The 27,927-nt window shown below is 40.1% G+C and overlaps 1 protein-coding gene and 1 pseudogene across 3 annotated transcripts in view; one reads left to right on the top strand and one right to left on the bottom strand.

Annotated features, from left to right (window-relative positions):
• Positions 1-2,982: 2,982 nt before the first annotated feature.
• LOC118561141 lies at positions 2,983-27,922 on the bottom strand (annotated as a pseudogene).
• ccdc102a (coiled-coil domain containing 102A) overlaps positions 11,689-27,927 on the top strand; it is a 102,868-nt gene continuing 86,629 nt past the window's right edge. For 2 of the 3 annotated variants that reach the window (XM_021312341.2, XM_021312343.2), the window contains exon 1: positions 11,689-11,900. The gene's annotated coding sequence lies outside the window, so the exon portion shown is untranslated. The remainder of the gene's footprint in view (positions 11,901-27,927) is intronic. The other variant, XM_012855610.3, reaches the window with a different exon arrangement.

Genomic DNA, 27,927 nt, shown 5'->3' on the forward strand with positions numbered 1-27,927 from the left:
TTTGTATTTAGAGCCCTGGATGGGATGACTCCTAAATACATCACTGACCTCCTCCAGATTTATTCTCCGGCACGTGCTCTGAGGTCTGAGGGCCGTCTTCAGTTAATAGTGCCTAAGACGAGGCTAAAAACCAGAGGGGACAGAGCCTTTTCTGTAGTTGGCCCTAAACTTTGGAATGCTTTGCCCCTTCATGACTTCCTCTGCGGTGGAGTGTTTTAAGTCTCGTCTTAAGACCCACTTTTACTCTTTGGCTTTTAACACCGCTTAGTTGTGTGGTCCTCTGTGTCCTTTTAGTTTTTTTTAAATGGATTATATATTTTTTTATTTTTTGTTATGTACAGCACATTGGAAACTTTGTCTGTTGTGCTATATAAATAAAGTGGATTGGATTGATTGGATTGGATATCAGCCATTCTGTTTCACAGCTTTTAGCCAATGAGTCACACCAGGGATATAGTTGATGTATAATGTTGAGCCTTTTCATACTTTGTTTTAGAACAGTGTCAATGCTGTTGGCCACTTGGTCACAGTTAGAGCACGCTGTCACAGCTCTATGAATAAAAATGAGGAGCCTCATTCCCTTCAGCTTTTTCTTTTTGTGTAGTATTTTACTGCCGTTGCAGACTTTGCAGTATCCCACAAAGTTCCTCTGTGGGTTCAGTGTGTTTCTCAGTCTCGTCAGTAGATTTGGAGCCTCAATTAATAAAATAATTCTGCCCATTCCTGTTAAAACTGTGATAGTTTATGACATCATAGACTGAGAAAGACGCTGTCAATTATGTTGCATGCACACTAATAATCAGTTCATTATAGTATTTATGGATTATGCTGCTGTCGGGGCAAACTCCTTGTGTCCTATACTGTTATTTTTCAGGAACTGACCAAAAAAACCATGGATTTTAAAAACTTCAGACATCACTGCATATATTTTAGTTATTTATTACATAGATAGGCATTCCTCGGTTTTTAATATTTTCATGCTCGCATGAATTAGTGTTCTTGACTAAAGTCAAATGGAGGATTGAGCCTGAGAGTGCCATAAAAACAAGACCTGGTGTCTTATCAGATTTTTATAGCTTTCAGTCCAAATAACGGTGTCCCATAGGGGTAATTTGATTCTGATAACACTGGTTATTATTATGCACATGTAAATGTAGTCAGTGAGTGAAAAATAAACTTCTTTGCATCTGCTGTTTCCAGCAGTCATAATTTTCATGTTGCTTCTTTGATAAATTAAACATTAGATAAATCCATCTAAAACAGCATGTCTCTATTTCTAGTTTCCACTGGATAAGAAAGAGGATCCCATGGCTCTGGAGTGCCTGTCGTGTTCTTGTGCTGCAGGTAAAGCTCCATGTAATCACATAGTAGCCCTGCTATTTCAGACGGCACACTACAGTACCATTGGCTTCAACACTGTGGCATCCACCAGCTCGCTGCAGACATGGCATCAGCCAAGGACACAGGTTAATTAGTATTTACTACTCTTGATAATGTATTTCTCATATTGTTGTCATTACTAATGTTGTTGATATATTTATTATTGCTTTTGTAGGGAATTGCACCAGAGGCAACAAATGAGACGAAGGTGTTTAAGCCACAGAAAAAAAGAAGTGTTGGAACTGGGGCTAAGTGCACACTTTACAGAGCATATACTGGTGAGTTTAAATTAGTTTTCCTCTCCACTCATTTAACCATCAACGCCTTTTTTTATGCATACCTCCTTTTTGTTTTGTTTTTTATCTGTTAAAATCAGTCCACCAACATTCACCATTGTTCTTAGTCATCGCTCATTGTTATTTATTATGACTTCACATTTGATATTAATTCAATTCAATTCAATTTTATTTATATAGCGCCAAATCATGAAACATGTCATCTCAAGGCACTTTACAAAGTCAAGTTCAATCATATTATACAGATTGGGTCAGATTATACAGATTGGTCAAATATGTCCTATATAAGGAAACCAGTTGATTGCATCAAAGTCCCGACAAGCAGCATTCACTCCTGGAGAAGCGTAGAGCCACAGGAAGAGTCATCTGCATTGTCCATGGCTTTGCAGCAATCCCTCATACTGAGCAAGCATGAAGCGACAGTGGAAAGAAAAACCACCCATTAACGGGAAGGAAAAACCTCCGGCAGAACCAGGCTCAGTATGAACGGTCATCTGCCTCGACCGACTGGGGTTACAGAAGACAGAGCAGAGACACAACAAGACAGACAAAAAGCACAGAAGCACACATTGATCTAGTAATCTGTTCTACATTAGATGGTAATAGCAGGTGAGCCGTCTTCTCTGGATGATACCATACCATACCATACCAGCTTTATTTATAAAGCACTTTAAAACAACCACAGTTGATACAAAGTACTGTACAATCCAAAAACACAACAAAATAAAAATAATTATAATAAAAAGTAGTTTAAAAACAAAGACATACACTTTAAACTAGATCTCACTGGTGTTGAAAGCCAAGTTAAATAGATGGGTTTTAAGACGAGCTTTAAAAGTGGACAGAGAAGGGGCCTCTCTGACCTGCAAAGGTAAGTCATTCCATAATTTGGGGCCTATAACAGAGAAAGCCCTGTCCCCTCTGAGCTTCCTTTTTGTTCTCGGTACCTCCAAGAGCAGCTGATTTGCTGACCTGAGAGACCGATGGGGTATGTGGAGATGAAGAAGCTCAGTGAGGTAAGCCGGGGCAAGATTATGCAATGATTTAAAAACAAACATAAGAATTTTAAAATGAATCCTAAAATATACATGATGATGTCACAGTTAACAGAACGCCAGACCAGGTGTACCTACTATGAAGATAAAAGAGAGAGAACAGAAAGTTAAAGCAGAAATGACAACACATAATGCATAATTGAAGAACAGTAGAACTCTATAGAGTGAGAAAAATAGACCCTGATGTCCTCCAGCAGCCTAAGCCTATAGCAGCATAACTATAGCGGTAGCTCAGGGTAACATGAGCCACTCTAACTAGAAGCTTTGTCACAAAGGAAAGTTTTAAGATTAGTCTTAAAAGTAGACGGGGTGTCTGCCTCACGGACCAAAACTGGGAGTTGGTTCCACAGGAGAGGAGCCTGATAGCTAAAGGATCTGCCTCCCATTCTACTTTTAGAGACTCTAGGAACCACCAGCAGACCTGCAGTCTGAGAGCGAAGTGCTCTGTTAGGAACATACGGGGTAATCAGAGCTCTGATATATGATGGAGCTTGATTATTAAGGGCTTTATACGTTAGAAGAAGCATTTTAAATTCTATTCTTGATTTAACAGGAAGACAATGAAGGGAAGCTAAAACAGGAGAAATATGATCCCTCTTGTTGATTTTCATCAGAACTCTTGCCGCAGCATTTTGGATCAGCTGAAGGCTTTGAACTGCATTTTGTGGACTTCCTGATAGTAAAGAATTACAATAGTCCAGCCTTGAAGTAACAAATGCATGGACCAGTTTTTCAGCATCACTCCTGGACAGAATATTTCTAATTTTGGCGATATTCCTGAGGTGAAAAAAGGAAACTTATTCACCTCATATTAAGATTTATGGGATATTTCCTGTCTGGCAGTATGTTTATTTGGGGTCTTTTCTGCTCACTGACTGAACACCACACGCTGCAAGAGCAAACCTGTTATATCTATAATTTTAACCTAAATCGTAACTAAAAAATAATCGCTCCTACAAGAAACATTTTAAGAAGGAGATGGTGGCTGAGAGCTTCCTGGAAGTGAGTGCAGACACACCTGAACGCTGTTGGAGAGCGGCATTTCAGCACCTGAGTGGGAGCGTCATAAATCTCCCCTGCTGGTGGCAGCAGAAGACAATGAGTCTGAAGCCCCCTCTGTGATGTGACACCGGGTCCTCGGCTGTCTCTTTCTCTCCTATCTTCCCTTTGCTCTATTTTCATCTTCCTTTACAAATATCTTTATAAGATAAGAGTTATTTTTACAGATGACATTGTAATGTAAATTAAATCAAACTTATTTGTTTATCAATTTTTGACAGGGCCTCTTCCAGATCTTCATGTGATGGCCATTGGTGAAAAACTTAAAGACGTTCGTCCACAGCAACAGATGTATAGAAATGAAAAAAATTGTTTAAATTTCTTATAAAAGACATAGGTATTTGCAGCATCTATGGATATTTGTTGATTTTGATGTGAGCAATTTTCTGGGTTACTTCAAAACTTGTAAACAGTGGGCATATCTGTGAATTAAAGTAACCATTTAATGAATAATGCATTCTTTTTTCTTTTTACTTTATTTTGGTTCTCAATTTCAAAGCAAGACACAATGTCATTTTCAAAACAACCATTTAGCATTTACATTCAACCAATTACAATCTTACAGTGTCATAGCTGTAAAGCCTTTTGCAGTAAGATAACATCCAAGCTAGCAGGCCTCAGACGGGCTTGTCCCCCTTGACATCAACAGGTCCCTGGAAATTTGACATCAGGCAGCAGATGGCCCACAGCTGATTCACTCATCCTACCATGGAGAGCGGAACAATTCCATCCCAAATGTGGTATTCAAACGGGCAATGGCCTGGGTCTTCTGAGTGACTGGTTTGCTGACCTGGGTTGATTTCTTTAATGGTGGGATGATGAGATTTACCCCCACCTCTGACAACATTTTCTCAATCAGCAAACCCTTGTCAGCCATTACTTCATCCCCTGGCTGGAGTAGCTGTAGAAGCTGGGATTTCTGGGATGGCAGCTGTAGTCATGATCATTTTGCACTGCCTCCAGGTGGGACCAGTCCTCTGTGCTGCTCCCTGGAACAGGCATCTCATTGTCAGCTGCAAGGCGTTTTCTTGCTCGCCTTGCAGATCGCTCACCTCTTCCTACAATAAAAATTTTGTTATCGTTTTGATGTCATTTCAAACAAGCAATGTGATTGCCACACTTAAAACAGCAACCGCAATTTTAAAAGAAAGAGTTAGCATGAACCCCTTAAGGTATGTTCTTGAGTTCTGAGTAAAAGTTATCTAGTAATTTATTACCAATTTAAATACTGTACTCTTACCTTTGCCCCAATCATTCCACGGGAATTTAGATGGTACTGCTCCCTTCTTTAACTTCTTTCGACCACTTGCAGAAACGTAGGTCTCCTCTGAAGAGAAGTGCTGACTGCAGACATAAGTGCTGCCGTGAAGGATTTTAAAATTTGGCCCCTCGTCTCTTCTTATTGCCGTCACCCAATGGGCACGAATCTCAGCATCAGCCGGGAAGTCGTGAACACTGAGATATGGAACTTTTTTTTGTTGTTCGAGCACTGTGGGACACTGCAGTAGCATTTTCTCTGTGATTGTGCCATGCTTGGTGGATATGATGCTGATGAGAGATGGACACAAGGAGGACAAGGGGAGAAAAATTCAGCCCCATTTACACTACCCTTGTTAAACCGAGCCGAGCCAAGAACAGTCCGAGCTTGGATCAGTTAACCAAGCCGAGACGACCGTTTACACACCACCTATCCCAGTTCCTTGGTTGCTCCTCGCCTCTTAGTAGCGATCTGCGGTACTGCTGTTCTCTGGGATTGAAGGCGGGACAAAGCAAATCAAAACGGCGGCGCCCGTAACATTCAGGATGTTATGGTTGGAAAGAGTCGGCTTTTGGGACGTGGATAAAACAAATGAATGTCTAATAAGGATTTACAGACGCAGGAAACAACAACACACACTGAGGTTCATCACACTGCGTAGCAGAATCATCTCTGGAAATCGTGTGGCACGTAAGGAAGCTAGTATTATTATGAATGTCTGAAATTTGTCTGAATCGGGACGTGCAGCCAGACATGCTGGAAAAACCGCGGACAGTCAGCTGACTGTAAGGGGATGACGTGGTCTGCTCATGTGCTCTTCGTTATCAGATAACCAGGACAGAAAGAATCAGGCCGAGACCACACCAGGAACTGGTCTGCAGTTAGCGCGGCCCGGTTATGTCTAGCTTGGTTGAGTTCAGTCTGCTGACCGTTTACACTCAAGAGTTATCTCGATTACCGAGCTCGGACTGGTCTCGGCTCGGTTAAAAAAGTGTAGTGTAAACGGGCTTTAGATTCATTAATACTTTTTTAAACCTTTATTTAACCAGATAAACTCCTATTGAGATTAAGTTCACTTTTTCAAAGGTTGATCTGACTAAGAGGTCAGCAGCACATGTCATTACTAATACAGTGTAATAAACAAAACAATTTCAGGCCTCTACTTAAAATACACAGTATTTTGCACAAAAACTAAGAAAAAAGTGCATTAATATAAAGTGCAAATATTATGAAGAAAATTCATAATAATACACAGAAAATTCACAATTCAGAAACAGAAGTACTTTCCAATAGACCCACGGTCATTATTTTTTTTTTAGGAATGAACAAAAAGATTCAAATGGAATAAGATATTTTGAATTCAGTGACTGCAATTATATATAACACGTCACCATAATCAAGTAAGGGCAGACCTCTCAACTTTTATCAAAAGTTAAGAGTGAGATTATGCTAATTTGGGGGGCGGGGCTTGTTTGGGGGCGGGGCTAACCGGACCCTGGAAGAGCCGGTGGAGTCAACTCCATCTCATTTTTATCCCACCAGACAAAGAAGTAAACATGTATTACTTTTGTTAAAAAGAGAAAGAGACATATTAATACTTTATTGTTCAGTTAATGGATTAAAACATAAAAAAATACACAATTGTTCAAATAATACTGAATAAAATTAAGTAGTTTTAAGTTATTGAACGAATTATTACACTGTTACACATTCATCTATGGGTTGTTTATCATTGTAAATCTATAACCTGATTGGTGAATCAGGCTGAGTTTCATCAAGCCTTTATGGTCAACATTTTCCCCTCAGCAGCAACACTGAAGCACACAGAGGTTCCCGCAGCGTCTTTACACACGATCCAGCTGCTGATGTCTCCCTCCTTTCAGCTCAATGCACTTCTAGACTGTTACAGTTTATAACATTCTCATCACCTTTCACAGCGACAGGTTTCTCAGTCAGTCGTTGCGCTGACCAGACAAATCTCTATTTCTCTCGTCAGTGCGCTCTGGGGGGTGAGGTGGGCGGATTTTACCCCCGTGCGCTGCGTGCGAGGGATAAACAATGGGGAAAACGTATAACTAATTACTGTAAAGGGCTCCTATAAAGGGAACAGGGGTACTGACAGATCTGAGATGAAGCCCCTGATGTTACAAGTTCTTTAAAATGACCCTTAAAAGTGCGCACCTGAATTAAAGCGCAAGGCAGCACGCCCACCGAAGCGCCACTGATTCTATGTTGTTAGAAAAAATAGCATAAAACACAGCTACTAACTCTCCTATTGACTTTAACTGGCACACGTTGCTACCGATGTGGACATTTAACGCAGTGATTCACGTTTTGAATGGTGAACGGTGATAAAAGCACCTGCTACGAGGGAAAGGAGGGGGGGAGAGGAGCAAGCGCTGAGGCACAGAAATATGGTGCATGTAGTTAAAAAATGCAGAATTAATAAAAACTAAACCTATAAACAGACCAAGTGGCGTTTTAAACTGCATCTGGTTAGCAGAACTGTTTTTATGATCCAGCGTGCAGCCATGACTGGTTCTGAATGAATCGGTCATCTGGCAGCAGCTCTCCCCCGCCCCCTCCTGTGTACGCGTTACAGGACCTTACTGGCTTACTTTCACCACTGTTAAGACTAAAATTATTTATAACTCTGATCACTCTTCTGCTCTGTTAACACGAACTGCAGCAGGAATTATTGATGGCCACAAGCTGTGAAAGAAGCCGAAACAGCTCAGCAGAAGGCAGAGTTTTGTCGTCCGCAGCCCAGATGGGCTTTGTGATTTTTTATGCGTGAGAAATTCCATGTTTGCGTGTGAAGTCAGTGAAATGCGTGTGTCACACGGTCAATGCGTGAGAGTTGAGAGCCCTGAGTAAGGGGAACAATGTTGCAGATAAATGTTTCTTTTCACTCAGTGAAAAACAGGATTTATTTCTATAATAACAAACGAGCTACAGTAATAATTTTATAACATCTACATCAGATTTATGATAGGTAAAGTAAGCTAACAAGCTGCTGCATGTTAGCTTTGATCTTCATGTTACTGTCCCCATCAAAGCATCTATAAAACAGCAATGATTGCTACCAATAGGGCTTGGGATCCGCGTTGCATTGTGGGATGTGGCGGCCATGTTGATGGCTACGGGAACGTTAACATAACGTTGTTGAACGAAGAGACGTAGAAGTAGAATAGATAGAAAAAAAATGTTAAAATTCCGAAAAAGATCTGGAATTTACCGGGACACATTAAATAGAGAAGCCAGGGACCGGTATGTTGACAAAATCAGCATTAATAATAATTTGGATCCATATGAAGTTCCAAACAATGAGTGGAGCGCCGACGACCACTTGTTGCCACTGTTTTGCATATCAGACGTCTTTGGCTACCTTGTTAGTGGTGTGAGTGCCTATACTTCAGAACAGTTCCAAAGCTACAAGTACTTGGAGTCTCATGTGCAGTTCATGAATGGATGGGTTCAGGAGCTGCAGATCTTAAAGCCAGCAAACAGTGGGAACACAGTAATTCACACAAAGGTAAGCTGCGCTCAGACGGGCTCTGCCACCTGCTAACCGTTAGTGCTAACAACCACTCACGCATGTAATGTACTTTTAACTAGCTGCTATGTGTTTCAAAGGTTTAATTAGTAACGTTAACTGCCAACCCTCCCTAAACCCTCCGGGTTTCTCACATATTTGAGCCTTTTCCCGCTGCCCTTTTAGTATTTATGTGCATGTTTGTGGTGGCGGCTGAAGGAAAGAAACAATGTAGGCTATAAAATAAAACCGTGCATCTTTAACTTACCAGAAAGAAAATGCAGGGAGCACACTCTCATTGACATCGGGATACTGTGGAAAGTTATGATCGGTAGTCTTAAAGCCAAGCGAGCCGACGACTCTTTGTTATCTCTGACACTTGTTCTCCGTGGTTCCGCCTCCAGGTAGGAAAGCGGTGGAAAGTTAACGCATTTTCTATGTTTTTCCCATAGCGATCATGTGTGGCGCTGTTACAGCCCACAATACAGCAACGGTTTACCATGGTTGAAATCAAGTTAAGGTGAAATTAATCAAATTAAAACACGGCTGAGAGGGAGTACAGTACGCGGTACACTGCAAAAACGGATCTAAAAATAAGTAAAATGTTCTTAAAGTTAGTGTATTTGTCCTTGATTTAAGCAGGTAAAAAATATTATTTGCCAATGGAATGAGTATTTTTACCCCTAAAATAAGATAATTAGACATTTTGCACTTGAAATAAGGTGATGGAGATGAGTTGTTCCTATTTTAAGTGCAAAAATCTTATTCCATTGGCAAATAGTCTTATTAACCTGCTCAAATCAAGGACAAATACACCCTATTTTAAGAACATTTTACTTATTTTAAGTTCCGTTTTTGCAGTGTAGTCATAGGCAGTAGTCTGAGTAGCGATAAAAGAGGCAATCAACATAGCGGCCACACAAAGTAATTACGTCATGACGCCCAAGCCCTATACTAAGGAAAATAAAGACAGCCAATACGACACGTTTAATATTGTGCTCTCAGTCTTACCTTATGAAATCGTGCTGATTTTCAGTGAAACACATCTTGACCTCCAGAATTTTCTATATAAAAGCATGTAGCCGGATGTGATACCCTGCTCCGCTTCAAAACGGAAGTTGAGTGACGTCATGTGAAAAGGGTCTAACCACTGAGCTATATTATACTAACCTGACTCTCGCCAGCTGTATGTCGCTCCGCCTAGCTTCACTCACATACATCTGGGACATCTCCCATAGAAAGTGATTTCTCCAACCAAATTTATGGTCTGGCCAATCAGGACGCAGGGCTGGAGTTTCATAGATGTGACATAGTGGAGACGCGACCGTGACGTGAGACTGTTTTGATTCAGACAATGGCGGCTCGCATCGAGGCAGCAAGCGTTAACATTGATGCTGCTATTTCTTCCGTGTTGTCCAATCTACCTAATATTGTTTCATTAAAAGAACATCAGAGAACGGCTCTGAAGGCTTTTGTTGGTGGAAACCATGTTTTCGCCCTTCTCCCGACCGGATTTGGCAAGTTTTGTTTTCTGGGGCGCGTCCCCAGCGGAAAACAAAACTTGCTATGGTTAGCGGTTAGCGCGAACCGTATTAGGAGGCCTTTAGTCCTCAACGCGGTCGGCCCGGGATCGACTCCGACCCGCGGCGCTTTGCCACCTGTCTTCCCCCCTCTTCCTGTCAGCTCACTGTCAATAAAACACTTGCCACTAGAGCCGCAAACACATTATTTTTTTTTTCCTGCGTCGCTCTCACAGCGTCACGGGTTAAATAGCACGTCGATAAAGATGACAGACAAGTGGCTTATCCAATCATATGCAAGGATTTTTGATAAGGCCCAGCCTTCTATAAAGGCAATTCCTATGGAGGTATCCCAGATGTATGTGAGTGGAGCTAGGCGGAGCGACATACAGCTGGCGAGAGTCAGGTTAATATTATACCCTGGAGTGCTGATTTTGTCAAAAAACTGAAGTCATTGGCCGCCATCTTGCTACTCCCTACTCTCACAGAATCTCATAGGATTTGGTTGCAACAACAAGCAGTTTTCTGGCTGTGTGAAAACGTTTCACAGGTAATTTTACGGTCAGTGGATGCACTAACACTATCAAATACTAGGAAATTAGGTGCTGAAATATTTTACATGTTATTCATATTCATATTAAATATATATAAATATATATATATATATATATATATATAACATATATATATATATATATATAATAGATATATATAGATATAGATATATATAGATATATATAGATATATATAATATATATATATATATATATATATATATATATATATAATATATATATATATATATATATATATATGTCTATATAAGTATGTGTTTATGTATATATGTATATATATGTATACACATATGTAAATATATGTTTTGTATATTGTTATTTATATATTTAAAAATGTTAAATACATATATTTAAATCAATAAAATGCAAAATATTTCAGTACATGACTTTCTCAGTACTTGATAGTTTTAGTACATAACATAAAAGTATATGGCATTTGACATTTAAAAGTCTTAAGCCCCCACCCCCTTAACATGAGAAAATCCTCGTTATTCCTAGCCTGACTTGTCGGAGCGACATGCGTCTGGCTTGAGTCAGGTTACGTTATTTATTCCATGCTGTAGCGCAAATAGTCCCTAGTTACTGAGGGGAAATAGGGAGTACCAATATGGCGGCTGGTGGCTTCAAAGCGACTCGTTCAAACAGCGGGCTATTAGCACTCCAGTGTATAATATAGCTCAGTGGGTCTATCAGGGAAACAGTTTTGCAACATTGAAAGCAGAATCTCCAAACTGCAGCACATCTAGCTTAGCTGCTGTCAAGATTAAGCACTTCATTTATTGTTTAGTTTACCTAGAAGTTTTATGTATTAAATAACATTTCCACAGATTTGAATCTGGATGCAGATTAAAATTACATTAGAGACGCATTCCATTAGAAACAGTAGCAACTTTAATTGGAAGGGCTTTCCTCAGCCAGCCAATGAGCGCTCGCTTGCATTCTATAAGCACGACCCAATTGGCTAAAAGTAGTCCATCTGTGACATTTTGATACCTGATTGGCCAGGAGGATTGTACACGGGCTGGAGGTCCGCCTGTTATCTTTTCTCTGGGTGGAAGTCATTTTCCATCCAGATTCCAGGCTGGGAGAGAAGAAACGTCGGGAAGCAGACAGCCAAATGGAGGCAGACTAGGAGAAAAGGGGGATCGGAAGTGGTGGCGTGAGAATGCAGCAGGTTTTCTAGCAGAGAGGAGCAGCAGTGTGCAGCGGCGCTTTGTTTCAGGTAGGCTCTTTGTTGTTGGAGCGGTTGATCCAGACAGAGCCCAGAACTGGTGGCATCATATCAAGTTTGCTCCGGTACCATTTTGCCTTGGGGTTTGTTGACAATCATTTGCGTGTAGGGTATACAGCTGACGTGCAAAGACTACGGATTGTTGGTATGTTTGAAATACTTTGGATACTAAAACTAGCTGTGCGTGTGCTGCACTTCTTCGTTCTGCTAACTTCTCAGTGCATGTCTGGTCTCGAAGCGAGAGGACTGAGGTCCAGAGGCGGTTGATCCCTACCTGAAATGAGACAGCGTTTTCTGGAAGTTCACACTGTGGCTTCATCCTCCATGTTAACCACACATGTTTGCTGTGACTGTAGAAGTTGTAATTGTGAACTCATTGTTAATTACCTAAAGCTAATGGGAATAAGGTGCTGAAGTGAAGAGAACATCTCAAAGCAACAGTATTTATGCTGGAGCCTGATGAGTTACTGTAATACCTTGTGGTAGCAGTAATGTTCACGTATCAAGGTGTTACCTGGACGTTTACTGAACTCTGCATGGCTTAGAAAAACAAATGTGTAGCAATCAAGTGTGTCTGCAATAAATCTATAAAACAAGAGTTTCTGACTGGATGCCTATGGCCTAGGCCTATGTGTTCATTGTATGTGCTGGCGAGAGGACACATGCTGTTTGTTATTTAAAGGTAGCAAGTTTTAACAGTTACAGAACATGAAAGAAGACAGAAACACAGAATGTCTCAATGAAAGGATTAATAATATTAAGGCTTATGTCAAATAGTTTTTGAGATAATAAATGCTCCTTAGATCACCTGCACACCAATTGGTGAGCATGTTACTGTGCAGTTGTTAGGCACACGGCATTATGTTTTATTATGAATTTGTATTGCTTCCAATATTTTGCCTGGTCAATGAGAAGATCATTTTAGGTCGGCAATTTGGAATTGGAACATCGTCGAGGTTTAATGTGATGTAACTCCAAATAGATCTTGGACAAATTTTCATAATTGTCCTTGGAAATCGGAATTTCCAAGTAGCAAGTCAATTAAGTCCAGATAACTTGAACATCCCCTAATACTGAAATTCCAAACTTATTAGAAAATTTTAAATTGTTGTTTTAAATTGTGTGTTAATAAAAAAATATCTGAGTTTAGTTAGAATATTGTTGTGCAATTATACACTGTTCAAAATTATTTAATGTTTAATAAATAACCCTCTGTTTGTTAATTATTGTCTGGTGATGATTAGCTCTTAAGCTTATATCAAGACAAAGGTTGAAAGGGATGAATTCGAGCACTAGCGATCTTTTAACAGCAAAACCTGCACACACATAGAATAAAGGAGTGACAACTTCTTTTCAAGTTCAATAATTTAATAACAGAAATAAAATGAACATCCAGAGAACATCACTATGTAATGCTGTTGATCTGAATTAACACTATATTTCGATTACCAAATCCTCTCTACTAGGCTAGTGAAACTTAACTAAACTACTAAGCAAAATAAAGATAAAAAGAAACTAAGCTAAGGAACTATTTAGACGCAAAAACAGGACAAAAGACAAACAAAAGTGGTTGAATAATTCAGTGAATCCCGTTCACTGCAGATCTATTTCAAAAAGCATGTAATGGAGTTAAATTAGCTTAACTAATTTAGGAAAACATTTGGCATGTTTTTCAATCCATTCACAATGCGAATCCTGAGTTAAATAAAACATTATTTGATGAAATAATATTTTGTTTAAGTTAAAGAACCAAAGTTCAACTTAAAGAATGTGAATTGAGGTTAGATTAGCTTGACTAATTCAGAACATTTGACATGTTTCAACCCATTCACAATGAAAATCCCAAGTTAATCAGAACATTATTTTGAGTAAATTACATTCTAAAGACTGAATTGCCCAGTAAAATCATTTACTTTTAGGATTGCTTGCCTTTGTTTATGCAATTCTACCTCCGGGCGCTAGGGGTCACTGTAGCTATGGGCCGCTAAATCGGTTAAAGCCTAACGTTATCAAAATTGCCTTTAAACCGACATTAATATTCAATATTAATGGAGGAATAAGGCTTATAGCTCTATCTAATGATGGCAGAGCGAAAACAACAATCGTTATGCTTTAAGACAAGCTCCTTTGAATGTCCGGAAATCGGAAGCTACTAGAAGCTAATAGTATTTTGGCTAACCGCCTCTGGTTCGTCTGGTTCCGGCGCTCTCAAAGGTTTCTGCGCTTACAGAGGGTCCTGCGCTCATGGGTTCCGACGCCTTCCCCGCGTCCACTTGGTTCCTGCGCCGACAAGGGATCCTGCGCTCCTGAGTTTATGCGCCCATGAGGTTCCTGCGCCCGATGGGTTCCAGCTTTTGTTTTGTTTTTGCCCGCCATCCGGATACCCCTGTTAGGATATCAACGAGGTCAAGTGGAACGAGCTGTTTATCCCAGAACTGCATGGCACACTTAGATGGCACTGACCCAAAAGATTGGCACATATCTATCAGATACCACCCCGGAGGTGACACAGCTTCCCTGCTGATGTCACAGTTTGGATGTGTACCGCCCTTGTATGGGTGTGTCCCGAGATCCCTTTATAATGTTTGTGTGATGAGCACTCGAGGCTTCCTGCCGATCAGGAGCCCATCAGCGCTGGTGTGACTGTAACTATTTCTCTGTCTTTACGTAGATAAAATATAACTAAAAGCATACTTGTCTGTTTTATGCGTCCTACATTCAAGGTAATAAGTAAGTGGGGGTCGCCTGACTGGGTAAAACGAGCTGGGTCCACTGAGGGTGTTTCACTGTAGACGGGACACGGTGAAAACAATAACACCCCCCTCCACCCGCCCAGGCAAGGAGGTTATTGGTCGTCTGGAAGCCGACCTTGGGGGAGGGGGGAGAGATCTAATGTAATGTTGCAGCCTTGAGGCTGCATGCTGAACATTTCTCGCTCCATTTCTCGCTCCAAAACTTTGGAAACCAGCTCTGTGTGTGTGTGTGTGCTGTGTTCTGGGTTCATCCAAGGCAAATCATGACAGTTTCTCTGTCCAACCTGTCAGCGCCTCATGGTCCACTTTGGTCATCCAAGGATGGAGCACTGAAAAGCAGGGAAAATTGTTGGTCTGTTCAACAGCGGGCTGCGGCTCCGCGGCCTAGCAGAAGCAAGCATGTGGCCTGGAGCTAGGCGAAGCGTGGTCTGGGCAGCTTGGAGGCCTCGACCGATGTCCATTCAATAGTCTGATCGCTCAGCTTGGTGAGGGAAGGCATCCACCGTCTCACGTCTGCTTTCCTGCAAAAGCTGACAAAAATAAACAAAGCTGTTTCGGCATCCCTTACTTTGCGGCAGGTTTGCACAGAAGTCAGAGTGCAACTTAGCTTTGTTCCAGCAGTTCCTCCAGTGCCAGGGAGGTCCTCTATCGAAGCAGGCAGATGAGTTTAGCAGCACTCTCCGTGCAGCTGGTGGGCTTTGTAGGCCTCGATCCCCATGGTGCAAGCTTTCTCAAGCAAGCCCCTCTTTCCTCTCAGGAGGAAGGAATGGGGATGGCTGGTAGCTTTGTCCTGGAGAAGTGGTTTGAGAGAGAGGTTCTGAGAGAAGGGCTGATCAGAAGTGTGGCTCTGAGATGAAGTCTGTGAGGCATCGTTTACAGCAGCACCCTGCTGAGATAAAGGCCGTCCTTGCCTGGAACTCTCCTTTGTGGCTGTGTGGTCAGAATTAAATCTGACATCAATTATTTCATAATGGCTGTAATATGGCACAACAATATAAAAGCAACCTTTATTTTTACTGCTGCTAAGGTTTTATAACATTTTGATTTTCACAGTTCTAATAATATAACATTCAATATTTATCAATAGTTATTTTAAATATGACACACAGTCTTTAGCAAAAGGATTTGGCAGCTTTAAGTGCATATTTCACACAATGCTATTCCATTTTGATATTCTACTTCTTTAACTGGGAGTATACCAAGCAGATATTTGCTGGTTTATTAGACAGGCTGTAGCCTGTTGCAGTAGCCAGGCTGCAGTTTGCTGCTTTACAGATATCCTGTTTATAAAACAGTGTTACGTTAGTAAGAGTTAGGGGTTGCACTCTTTCAGTTTTAACATTATGTCTATAATAGTTTCCAAACATTTCCATTTTTCTTCATTTTAAATGAGGCAAACAAGTAGTAGGCTTCTTTTTGTCATCTGACCTGGTGGGGGTGAAGGGGCAGAGTAAAGGAAGAGCTAGTACAGATATCTTGATTTAACATTCAGACAGATATCTTGATTCAGCATTCAGACTGATATCTTCATTCAGATGTTAGCAAGTATAACTTCCTTGGCTAGCATGAGATGTAGCTTTTGTTGAGAACTGGTTCATTTGCTTAGCAGTGCTGCAAATCGCTGTAGGGTTTGTGTAGACTTTTGAACAGCCTGACGAATGGACTCGGTATTCAGCTGTTTTTTAGTTTTTCAGATGATGCAGGTCTTGTAAGGCCTCCCATAATTTTTCGGAGCTGGTTAATTTCCAGCATTATTGTGGTAAATATTTATAAAGGAATATCAAAACAAAACAAATGTCTCAGTTTTCTTGTCAGTTGTGTTAAATTGACAGAATGAGCAGACACACGGTTCAGCTTAGCTACTTTAAGCATACATACCTAGCGGCAGGGTTTTCTCCTAACAGTCTGTCCTTCTTATGTTTAACCTTTTCTAATGCCCCTGCCCCCCCCCCCCCCCCCGCCCCCCCAAATAAACACACGTGGTGACTAAAAAACGGCAGGATATCTGTTTGTGGCTGTCATGGAAACAAAGGGAGTCTGGTGGCAGAAGCTTAAATACAGGCCATGTGCTTCTGGTTCCTACAGCACACTTCATGTCAGAGGCAGCATGCTGCTCTCTATCGGCTGTTTCAGATCATTTTACTTTCCAAAATGTGAAATATTTTCACCGTTTAAGTTTTGACAACTGATTAGTAAGTTAACAGTTAATAAATAAATACTGTGTCACAGTGATTTAAAATGTGTGAGCTTTACTTAGACGCAGCTTAAATGGTTATCCACATCAAGGTTTTGTCCTGTATGAAGAGCATGAACATGAGAGGGGCCTACATATAAATGCTACTTCATGTGCTTACAAAGCCCCATTGCAGGATGGATGCAGATGAAGACTAGACACTCAGTTTTGTCAGTTATGAAGCACAAACATGCAAAATGTAACTTGTCTGTGGAGAATCCTGTTCCAGACTGAGGGTGTAATGTTGCATAGATGGCTGTCACAAAGTAAAGTAGTAGCAGCAGCACCGGGAGCTTGTTCCACAAGCTACATATGAGCTAACCATTATCGCATGATATTGCAGTGAATGAGAACAAGTTATAAATTACAGGAATTCTCTCTAATTATGAGCAATTCCATTTCTCTGTTTGTGTTAAGATGTTTGTATGAATGTGTGAATGTCATGAACCGCTGCAAACCAATTCTGCCTATGCTGGTGAAGATTATCAGTCGTCCAGGTCATGATCATTCCAAAAAAAGTAAAAAAAACAAAACAACTGGACTTCTTTTCCGAAGTTTGAAGATGTTTCGCTTCCCATCCAGAAAGCTTTCTCAATTTCAAATGTCTGGAGTAGTGTGGAGTTCCAAGCTTTATATTATTGACCAAAAATGTCTTGTATGGCTCAGAGGGGGAACCAGTTTCAGTTTCATTTACATGTTATCTAAATATTCAAATCAACAGCTAAAATGTATTTACCACCCAGCCCTACCTTGAAGTAGGGCTGAATGATATAGAAAAACAGCATATTGATAAAATATAAATCATATTGATCAAAATTCATAATTATCAAAAAATTAAAAATGTATTTTAAGTGCAGCCCTGGCCATTTTATTCTGTTGCTTAAATACCCATTTTTAGATATAGAACACTCAAACACTGAATTCAACCAACTTCTTTATAAAAACTGCAAGTTTTTTAAAAAGAAAAAAGAATGCATGCCCTCTGAACTGTTTGAAGGGGGCAGAGGTTGGTGATGAAGCGTTTCTTGGTCTGCGTTTGTAATTGGTTGGGAGGATGGAATGACTGTAGTATTAACCTACCTGATAGTTTGTTACATGATTGTTATTGAATTACCATCTGGCCCTACCTTGAACCAATGACCACAATACAAAGCTGACTATATAAATACCATTTTCTTATTTTCTATTAATGACTGTGTAACAAAATGAACAAATAAAAAAGCTTGCTCTTCACTTTACGCTTAAATGGCCCCTCAGTGAGGCAGCTCATCAGTTTTCCCCCTTACTGTTTACAGTCATCACCCTGAACACACCATCCCCACTGTCAAACAGGGTGGTGGGAGCATCATGGTTTGGGCCTGCTTTTCTTCAGTAGGGACAGGGAAGATGGTTAAAAGTGATGGGAAGATGGATGGAGCCAAATACAGGAGCATTGTGGACGAAAACCTGTTGAAGTCTGTAAAAGACCTGAGACTGGGACGGAGATTTCTCTTCCAACAAGACAATGATCCAAAACATAAAGCAAAATATACAATGGAATGGTTCACAAATAAACATATTCAGGTGTTAGAAGTCCAGACCTGAATCCAATCGAGAATCTGTGGAAAGAACTGGAAACTGCTGTTCACAAACGCTCTCCATCCAACCTCACTGAGCTCGAGCTGTTTTGCAAGGAGGAATGGGCAAAAATTTCTGTCTCTCTGTGTACAAAACTGATAAAGACATTCCCCAAGCGACTTGCAGCTGTAATCGCAGCAAAAGGTATTGCTACAAAGTTTTAACTCAAGGGGGCTGAATAATTTTGCATGCCCAATTTTTCAGTTTGTCATTTGTTAAAAAAGTTTGAAATATCCAATAAATTTCATTTCACTTCATGATTGTGTTCCACTTGTTGATTCTTCACAAAAAAATACAGTTCTATATCTTTATGTTTGAAGCCTGAAATGTGGCAAAAGTTGAAAAGTTTAAGGGGGCTGAATACATTCGCACGGCACTACATATATAGTAGAGTACTATAAAACTGCTGTGATTCATTGTTGAATCACAGCAGTTTTCAGGGGAGGCCACTGCTTTGTCCTTGTGTGAAACATGGGTGGACTGAATTGCTTTGGTATGTGGTGGTCCGTTTCCATCCAGAAGGCCATTTGTGTGTCTGTCTTCCTGTTTGGAATATCAACATCCTCAATAATTTTGCTCCACCCTCTCATAGTCAGGCTATACCATCTCTCTGCAGGCCAATCTAAAGAGGCTACTTATTCTAGTTTTGACTGCTGTTATATTTGATCTTTTGCACTTAGATCAAGCCACTAATGACAACCTTTGTGTTAGTGAAGTAGTCCCCAACCCTGGTTCTCAGTGCTCACTGTCCAGCATGTTTAGGACAGGTCTGTTCCGACACACCTTATTGAAATGAGATGATGGTAATGTGGAGATAATTCGGTTATTTGAATTGGATGTTTTGGAGCTGGTCAACATTTAAAATGTGTAAAACTGATGGCCTGAAGTCGCTAATTGGGTGTACCGGGACAATTCCCGGTGGGCCGGTCTGATATTTGGGCTGCAAGGGCCATTGTTCTCTTTTTAAAAATTTTGACCGCTGTTCAATTATGACACTGTAGAGTGGATCATGTTTTTGCGCTGCTACCGCTATCCTTGGCCTGCCTGTCTCTGCCTCCACTGGCAGCTCTTTTTTTTTTCTTTTCTTTGTTTTGCGCACCCTGACGTTACGTCAGTTCTCTCGGTCAATGGAGTTTGAAAGAGCAGATGGCATGGCAGAGAAAGCTAGACTTAAAGAGGATATCTCTGAAAACAGACGCTGCTAAATATGCAAAAATGGACAGCTTTTTCAATAAAATTAAATAAAAGAAAATACTAAAATCCCATGATTCCCAGCGGTTTGTAATTTCCTTTGAAGATCACTGAAAAAAAATGTGGTCATCCAGATTAGGTACATGTAAGGCAAGGCAAGGCAAGGCAAATTTGTTTATATAGCACAATTCAGTACAAAGACAATGCAAAGTGCTTTACATGATTAAAATATAGCAAAATAAAACAGAATAAAAGCAAGTAGGAATAAAATGTAGATAGAAAAAAGAACAAAAAAGTGGTGATTCAGTTAACTAGAACAGTTGAAGGCAATCCTAAACAAATGTGTTTTTATTCTTGATTTAAAGGAACTCAGGCTTTCAGCACTTTTACAGTTTTCTGGAAGTTTGTTCCAGATAAGTGGAGCATAGGAACTAAATGCTGCTTCTCCTTGTTTAGTTCGTGTTCTAGGTATGCAGAGTAGGCTGGAGCCAGAAGACCTGAGTGGTCTGGAGGGTGGATACACTGATAACAAGTCTGTGATGTATTTAGGTGCTAAGCCATACGGTTATTTATGGACTAATGGACTATTTATGGAAGTATTTCAAAGTCTATTCTCTGAGATACAGGGAGCCAGTGGAAGGACTTTAGAACTGGGGTGATGTTCTCTACTTTCTTAGTCTTAGTGAGGACGCGGGCAGCAGCGTTCTGGATCAGCTGCAGCTGTCTGATCCACTTTTTAGGCAGACCTGTGAAAACACCGTTGCAGTAATGAATTCTATTAAATATAAACGCATGGATTAGTTTTTCCAGATCCTGCTGAGACATTAGTCCTTTAATCCTGGAAATGTTCTTCAGGTGATAGAAAGCCGACCTTGTAATTGTCTTTAGATGCTTTTGAAGGTTCAGGTCTGAGTCCATCACTACACCCAGATTTCAGACCTGATCGGTGGTTCCTAGCTGAAGCTGTGAGCTAACTTTTGATCTTTCCTCTATTGGTCCAAAGATTTTTACTTCAGTTTTGTTTTTATTCAACTGGAGAAAGTTTTGGCACATCCATGCATTGATTTCTTCTAGGCATTTACTCAGTGCCTGAACTGGTTCATAGTTATCTGGTGACATGGTGATGTAGAGCTGTGTGTCGTCTGCATAGTTATGGTAGCTGATGTTGTTATTTTTTTATGATCTGAGCTAGAGGGAGCATGTAGATATTGAAGAGGAGGGGACCCAGGATGGACCCTTGGGGAACCCTACATGTGATTTTTGTTGTCTTTGATCAGACCTCTCAACTTTTATCAAAAGTTAAGAGTGAGATTATGCTAATGTTGGGGGCGGGGCTTGTTTGGGGCGGGCTAACTGGACCCTGGAAGAGCCGGTGGAGTCTCAACTCCATCTCATTTAGACATGTATTACTTTTGTTAAAAAGAGAAAGAGACGTATTAATACCTTATTGTTCAGTTAATGGATTAAAACACAAAAAACACACAATTGTTCAAATAATACTGAATAAAATTAAGTAGTTTTAAGTTATTCACCGAATTATTACACTGTTACACATTCATCTATGGGTTTGTTTATCATTGTAGATCTATAACCTGATTGGTGAATCAGGCTGAGTTTCGTCAAGTCTTTATGGTCAACATTTTTCCCTCAGCAGCAACACTAAAGCACACAGAGGTTCACGCTGCGTCTTTATGCACGATCCAGCTGCTGATGTCTCCCTCTTTTCAGTCAATGCACTTCTAGACTGTTACAGTTTATAACCAGCCCGTTGCCAAAAAACGCATCCCCTGCTGTTTCATAGAAATATACACTTGTAGTTGATGTAACATTTTCTACGTGTTTACACAATTTTTAGATTAAAACATAGGGGGATGCGTTTTCTGGCAGCCCCATAGCCAAAAAACGCATCCCCTGCTATCTCAGAGGAGTTGACACTTGTATGACTGTATTCCTGTATATCCATCTGTAATTAAAGGACAAGGGTCAGCAAATGCAAATTCTGCCCTGTAAAACAATGACAGCGCAATTGTCGCTCTATGATCTGAAGCCCCATTTGGAGCTTTTAAACAGGCTTTTGAAAAACTTTGATAATTTGCTGCTGTACTATTATAGATTTTTCAGAATAAAAAGCTAGCAGATGTACAGAATCAAAACATAACAGAAATACAATTATAGAGCATTCAGTATTGTAAGAAAGCCCACACTGTTTCTGGATAAATAGATTATTGTATGAGTTAAGTTCTATTCCGTTTTATGCCTCTTTCCTTGTAAGTTTGAAATGTCCCATGCTCCTGAATGCACCATAGCTTTATGACGCTCACGAATGCATGTTTTTATATAATTAATATAACAACAAGTCACTCCGTTGGTCGTATTTTAATTCGTTTTCGTCGATATTCATTTGTACAGAGCGAGGCGCGCTCCTGCGACAGGGGATGCATATCTCGGCAGGCATGCACTTTTGAGCATAACAACGGGTCACTTTCACCACTGGTTAAGACTAAAATTATTCATAACTATGATTACTCTTCCTGCTGCTCTGTTAACACGAACTGCAGCAGGAATTACTGATGGCCACAAGTTGTGAAAGAAGCCGAAACAGCTCAGCAGAAGGCGGAGTTTTGTCGTCCGCAGCCCAGAGGGACTTTGTGATTTTTATGCGTGAGAAATTCCATGTTTGCGTGTGAAATGCCATGTGTTGCGTGTGAGCGTGTGAAGTCAGTGAAATGCGTGTGTCACACGGTCAATGCGTGAGAGTTGAGAGCTATGTCTTTGATGTAAAGTTACCTACTGACACAAAAAAGTCCCTGTCCTTTGGGTCCTTAGGATTTAAACCAGTGGAGAGCTGTACCAGAAAGGCCGACCCAGTTCTCCAGGCATTCTAACAGGAAGGAGTGATCAACAGTATCGAATGCTGCACTGAGGTCCAATAGTACCAATATTGTGGTTCTTCCACAGTCTGTATTTATATGGATGTCATTAAACACCTTAATAAGGGCGGTCTCTGTACTGTGGTGAATACGGAAGCCAGACTGGAAAACGTCAAAGCGGCTGGTTGTTGTTAAGGTGTTTAATTGTTGAAACACAGCTTTTTCAATAATCTTACTGATAAAGGAGGTTTGAGATGGGCCTGTAGTTCTGGAGTAGAAGTTTGTCTAAGTTGTTCTTTTTCAGCAGTGGTTTGATAATTGCTGTTTTTAGGGACTGGGGGAAAACACCTGACAGAAGGGACGTGTTTATTATCTGAGTCAGATCAGACGCTATGACAGGTAAAACTTTTTTAAAGAAAGCTGTGGGTAGAACATCAAGACAGCAGGAGGAGGAACTTAGCTGCTGAATGAACTCCTCTAAGGTTTTGGAGTTTATTTGGCTGAATTGGGACATTTTGTCAGAAGTAGTTCCAGCTGAATACAGCATTGGTTCTGGTGTAAAGTCTCTCTTTATAGATGTCATAGTGAACCTAGAGTCTGTTCTTTATCCACCTGCGTTCAGCTTTTCAACATTCCCTTTTTTCACCTCTAACTGCTGGAGCATTTCTCCAAGGAGATTTTTTCTTCCCGGAAAGAACTTTCACTTTAACTGGAGCAATGCAGTCAATGATGTCTGAGACTTTAGACTGAAAGTTATCTACTAGCTCATCTACTGAGTTGCAGCCCAAGGTTGAAGTATCAGAGTAAGCTTGAATAAAAGTTTCTGTGGCATTGTCCTTAAAGGTGCGTTTTCTTACGATGTCCCTTTGGCTAAATGAGTCACTGGTAATGATACATTCAAAGGTAACGGAGAAGTGATCGGATAAGGCAACATCAGTTACATTGACCTGTGAAATGTTTAGACCTTTAGTGATGATTAAGTCTAAATATGGTCCCCTGTTTGTGTGTTGGCTGTTTAACATGTTGAGTTAAACCAAAGTTTCTAAGTGTGTCACACAGTTCTTTTGCACTTCTGTCTTCAGGGTTGTCAACGTGAAAGTTGAAGTCTCCACCAATAATTAAACAGTCATAATCAACACATATCACAGACAGGAGGTCACTAAAATCATTAAAAAAGTTTGATGTGGACTTAGGAGGCCTGTACACATTCAGAAACATAGTTCGTACCGGGCTCTTTACCTGGAGAGCCAAATGTTCAAAAGAGTCAAATTTTCCCAAAAACACCTTTTTACACTTTAGTGAATCATTAAACAATGTTGCTACTCCTCCACCTTTCCTTTGCTGTCTGCTCTCACAAAGAAAATTGTAGTTTGGAGGAGTCGACTCCAGCAGAATGGCTGCTTCATTAGATTCATGTAAGCCATGTTTCTGTTAAAAACATTACATCAAGATTATTGTCCATAATGAAGTCATTAATTAAAAGGGATTTTCCTGACAGAGATCTAATATTTAATAAACCCAGTTTATATGACCAGGTGGTTGATGATGTCTCTGACAGGTTGCATCTGACAGTTTGACTTTTAAGTACGATTGATTATTCCTGTTTGTTTTCCTTTTGCTTTTCTTATTTCTGCCACATATCATAACAGATATTCCATATTCTCTGTCAAGAGGCCCAGGCTGATGCTGGAAGCGGTCTTGTCTGATAAACATACTGCCAGGGCCTTGTGTACATCACAAGGAAGTTATGTACATGTTATGTTAACTACTATCAGTTTCTGGGACTGTATTTCAGCCAGTATAATGATTATCCAGCTTTTTCTTGCATTCCTTGAATTTTTCACACTTCATCTGCGTAGCTCTGGTGTAGTCGCGGAAAAGCATAATAGTGGTGTTTTCCCAACTCAGCTTGCCTTTGTTCCTTTGGTCTGGGTTTTGTGGCCTGGTGGGGTTTGCTAGCTAGCAATCCAACATGGCCATTCAATCTCTCTTCTCCCTTCCATGTTCAGCAAATTTGGCAACAGCTCCTCCAAAAATTTCACCACGGCTCCCTCTTCTTTGCCCCTTCACCATTGGCTCGTAAATGATCTGGCAATTTGGAGTGGACTGAAACTGGTTTAAATAAGGGGGTGAACAGGTGCAAATAATCAAAGGAAGGGTGGTGACTGACAATGAACCGAACTGATTGGCTGTTGAGTTGACAGGGGAGTGACAAGCAAACAGATAGGGTGGTGAGGTGAGCTGGCAGATAGCTGGCAGGTGAACTGAGGTGACTGATTAGAGGCTGATGACAAAGAAGCGATATGAGCAGGCCAAATGAACTAATTACATAAACCAAGTACAAAATCAACCCAAAACAAAACCCAAACTATAACATAAATTGATGTTAATTCCAGATTTAATTCTTCAATTGTTTGTTCTCAGTCAATCGATAAACAACTAGAATTTTTGGCCTTGGATGTAGAAATAGCTAAATCGCTACATATTACTGTGGCTGGGTGTTACAGGCCTCCATTTGCTTAAAAAGAGGCACTCTATTTATTCATTAAAACAGGTTTTAGATCAGTTAAATTACACCAAACTGCTTTTAGTAGGAGATTTCAACTGGGACTGGTTAAATGCAACTTCTGACGAGTTTAAAAGCTTTTGTAATTCTATTAATCTCACCCAGTTAGTTAATTCTCCCACCAGGCCTAATCCCCAAAGTCCAGATAAATCTACCTTGATTGACGTGATCTTAACTAATGTGCCTCATAAATTCTCTTCCTTGGGTGTCTTCTGTAATGACCTAAGTGATCATTGTGTGGTTGCTGCATGTAGAAGCACTAGGATTCCAAAATGCAAACCCCGTATTGTTTGCAGAAGGAACCATAAAAATTTTAATGAGCAAGCCTTTCATCATGATTTGTCTATGGTGAACTGGGAATATAAATCTAATTCCAGATGTACAGCTAGCTTGGACTTTTTTCAGAGACATTTTCATGCATGTTATAACTAAACATGCACCTTTGAAGAAATTCAGGGTAAAGGGGCGAGAAAATCCCTGGTTTTCTCCAGATCTGGCATTCATGAGCGTAATAAAGCATGGGACAAGGCAAAACAAAGTAACTCTGTCAATGATTGATAATTTTTTAGACAGCTTCAAAATAAATGCACTTTTCTTTTTAAAAGGGCGAAAGCAGAATTCTTTTTGTCTGTGACGACTGAAAACCTTAATGACCCACAGAAATTCTGGAAAGTGATCAAATCTCTGTCTTTTAATAAAAACTCATAGACTCTTCCAACATTTGTACCTAAAGACTCGGTCACCGTTTATGATCAAACTAAAATCTTGAATTGTTTTAACCAGCATTTTTCATCATCTGGTTCTCTACTTGATTCAAAAGGGACATCTACCAAGAATATTTGTACAGAATTGCCCATGTTTTATGGAAATCCTTTTAATTTTGCTCCTTTTACTTGTCGCAAAGTACAGTACATAAAGCTTTAAGAACATTAGACCACAGAAAGCCCCCTGGACCTGACTTGATTGAGCCCTACTTCCTAAAACTGGCAGCTGATTTCATAACAGAGCCACTGTCCATTCTTTTTAATCTTTCAATTAAAAACAAGTGGAAATCTGCTTTTGTCCTTCCTTTATTAAAAGGAGGTGATCCATCAGTTCTTACCAATTATAGGCCAATTTCAAATGTATGTGTTTTATCCAAAATTCTGGAGTCTCTTGTTTGTGATCAATTGAAAGAGTTCCTCCAATCAAATGACATCCTTTCTAAATATCAATCGGGTTTAAGAAAAAACACAGCACTATCACTGCTTCTATGAAGATGGTAAATTATATAATTGTAGCACTTGATAAAGAATGGTACTGTGCTTCACTCTTTATTGATCTTTCAAAAGCTTTTGACACTGTAGACCATGCTATTTTAAAACGCAGACTTCTTTTCTTTGGATTGTCAGAGCATGTGGTTGCTTGGTTTTCAAACTATTTAGAATACAGGTCCCAGTGTATAAAATGTGAGGGTCTCTGTTCTGAATTTGTAACTTTTAATAAGGGTGTGCCACAAGGATCTGTTTTTGGGCCCCTCTTATTTATTTTGTACATCAACAATGTTGAACAAAATTTCTCTGATGCTAATATGCATTTTTATGCTGATGATACAATTATGTATTGCTTTGGGTCATCTCTTGAACAGGCTATTAATTCCCTACAGAAAGCCTTTGTTGCTGTGCAGTATTCATTTATTAAATTATTTTTTAATGCTGACAAGACAAAGTTAATGTTGTTTTTCAAATCATAAGAAGGTGCCTCAAACCCTGCCAATAGTGTCCACTCTGGAGGGGAATGTCATTGAAGTGGTACATGAGTATAAATACCTTGGAATTGTAATCGATGACTCCCTCACTTTCAAACCTTTTATTGATAAACTTGTGAAGAAATGAAAACTTAAATTGAGTTTCTTCTTTCATAATAAGAAATGCTTTTCTTTTGGAGTAAAAAAGCGCATCGTCTCTGCCACGTTTTTTTCGGTCTTAGATTATTGTAACCTTTTTTATAAGAATGCTAGTTCTTCATGTCTTCAAATGTTGGACTCTGTTTACCATGCTTCATTAAGGTTCATCACAAACTGTAGAGCCATGACACATCACTGTGACCTGTACTCTCAGGTGGGATGGCCTTCCCTCTTTACAAGGAGGGAGTGTCACTGGTACACTTTTATTTACAAGCCCCTTCTCAGATGACTGCCCTCTTACATTTGTGCCTTAGTTACACAGAAAAGCACGGCCTCTTATGCCCTGAGATCCAACGATCAGCTGTTGCTCATGGTTCCGTTTGCCTGCACCGAGCTAGGGAAGAAAGCCTTTAGCTACGCAGCTCCTTCTGCGTGGAATCTTTTACAAAGAGACTGGAAGTTGACTGAGTTTTTATCTTTAAATGCTTTTAAGTTGAAAGTGAAAGAATTTGAAACAGCCTCAATTATCTGTAATTGTTTTCTTTGATGTTTGTGTGTGCCTGTCATTTAATCTGATGTATACCTGTTCAATGTGTAACTTTGCTGCCTCTTGGCCAGGACTCCCTTGAAAAAGAGGTTTTTAATCTCAATGGGATTTCTTTCCTGGTTAAATAAAGGTTAAATAAAATAAAATAAACCAAAACTAAGACAGAACCTAAACAGAAAACGTAAATTGTGGCATTCTTGTAATTAGTGATATGAGTTTAGTCTCTACCAACGTGGTGGGGCGACATATTTCTGCCAGCCCCCTCAGATCTTCAGAAATGTTTGTTAGTTCTGAGTAAATGTTCCTGATATCCTGACCTATATCCTTAGCTTGTCGCTGGTCGGGTTCCATCTTGG

Source organism: Fundulus heteroclitus, unplaced genomic scaffold, assembly GCF_011125445.2.
Source record: "Fundulus heteroclitus isolate FHET01 unplaced genomic scaffold, MU-UCD_Fhet_4.1 scaffold_57, whole genome shotgun sequence".
NCBI lineage: Eukaryota > Metazoa > Chordata > Actinopteri > Cyprinodontiformes > Fundulidae > Fundulus > Fundulus heteroclitus.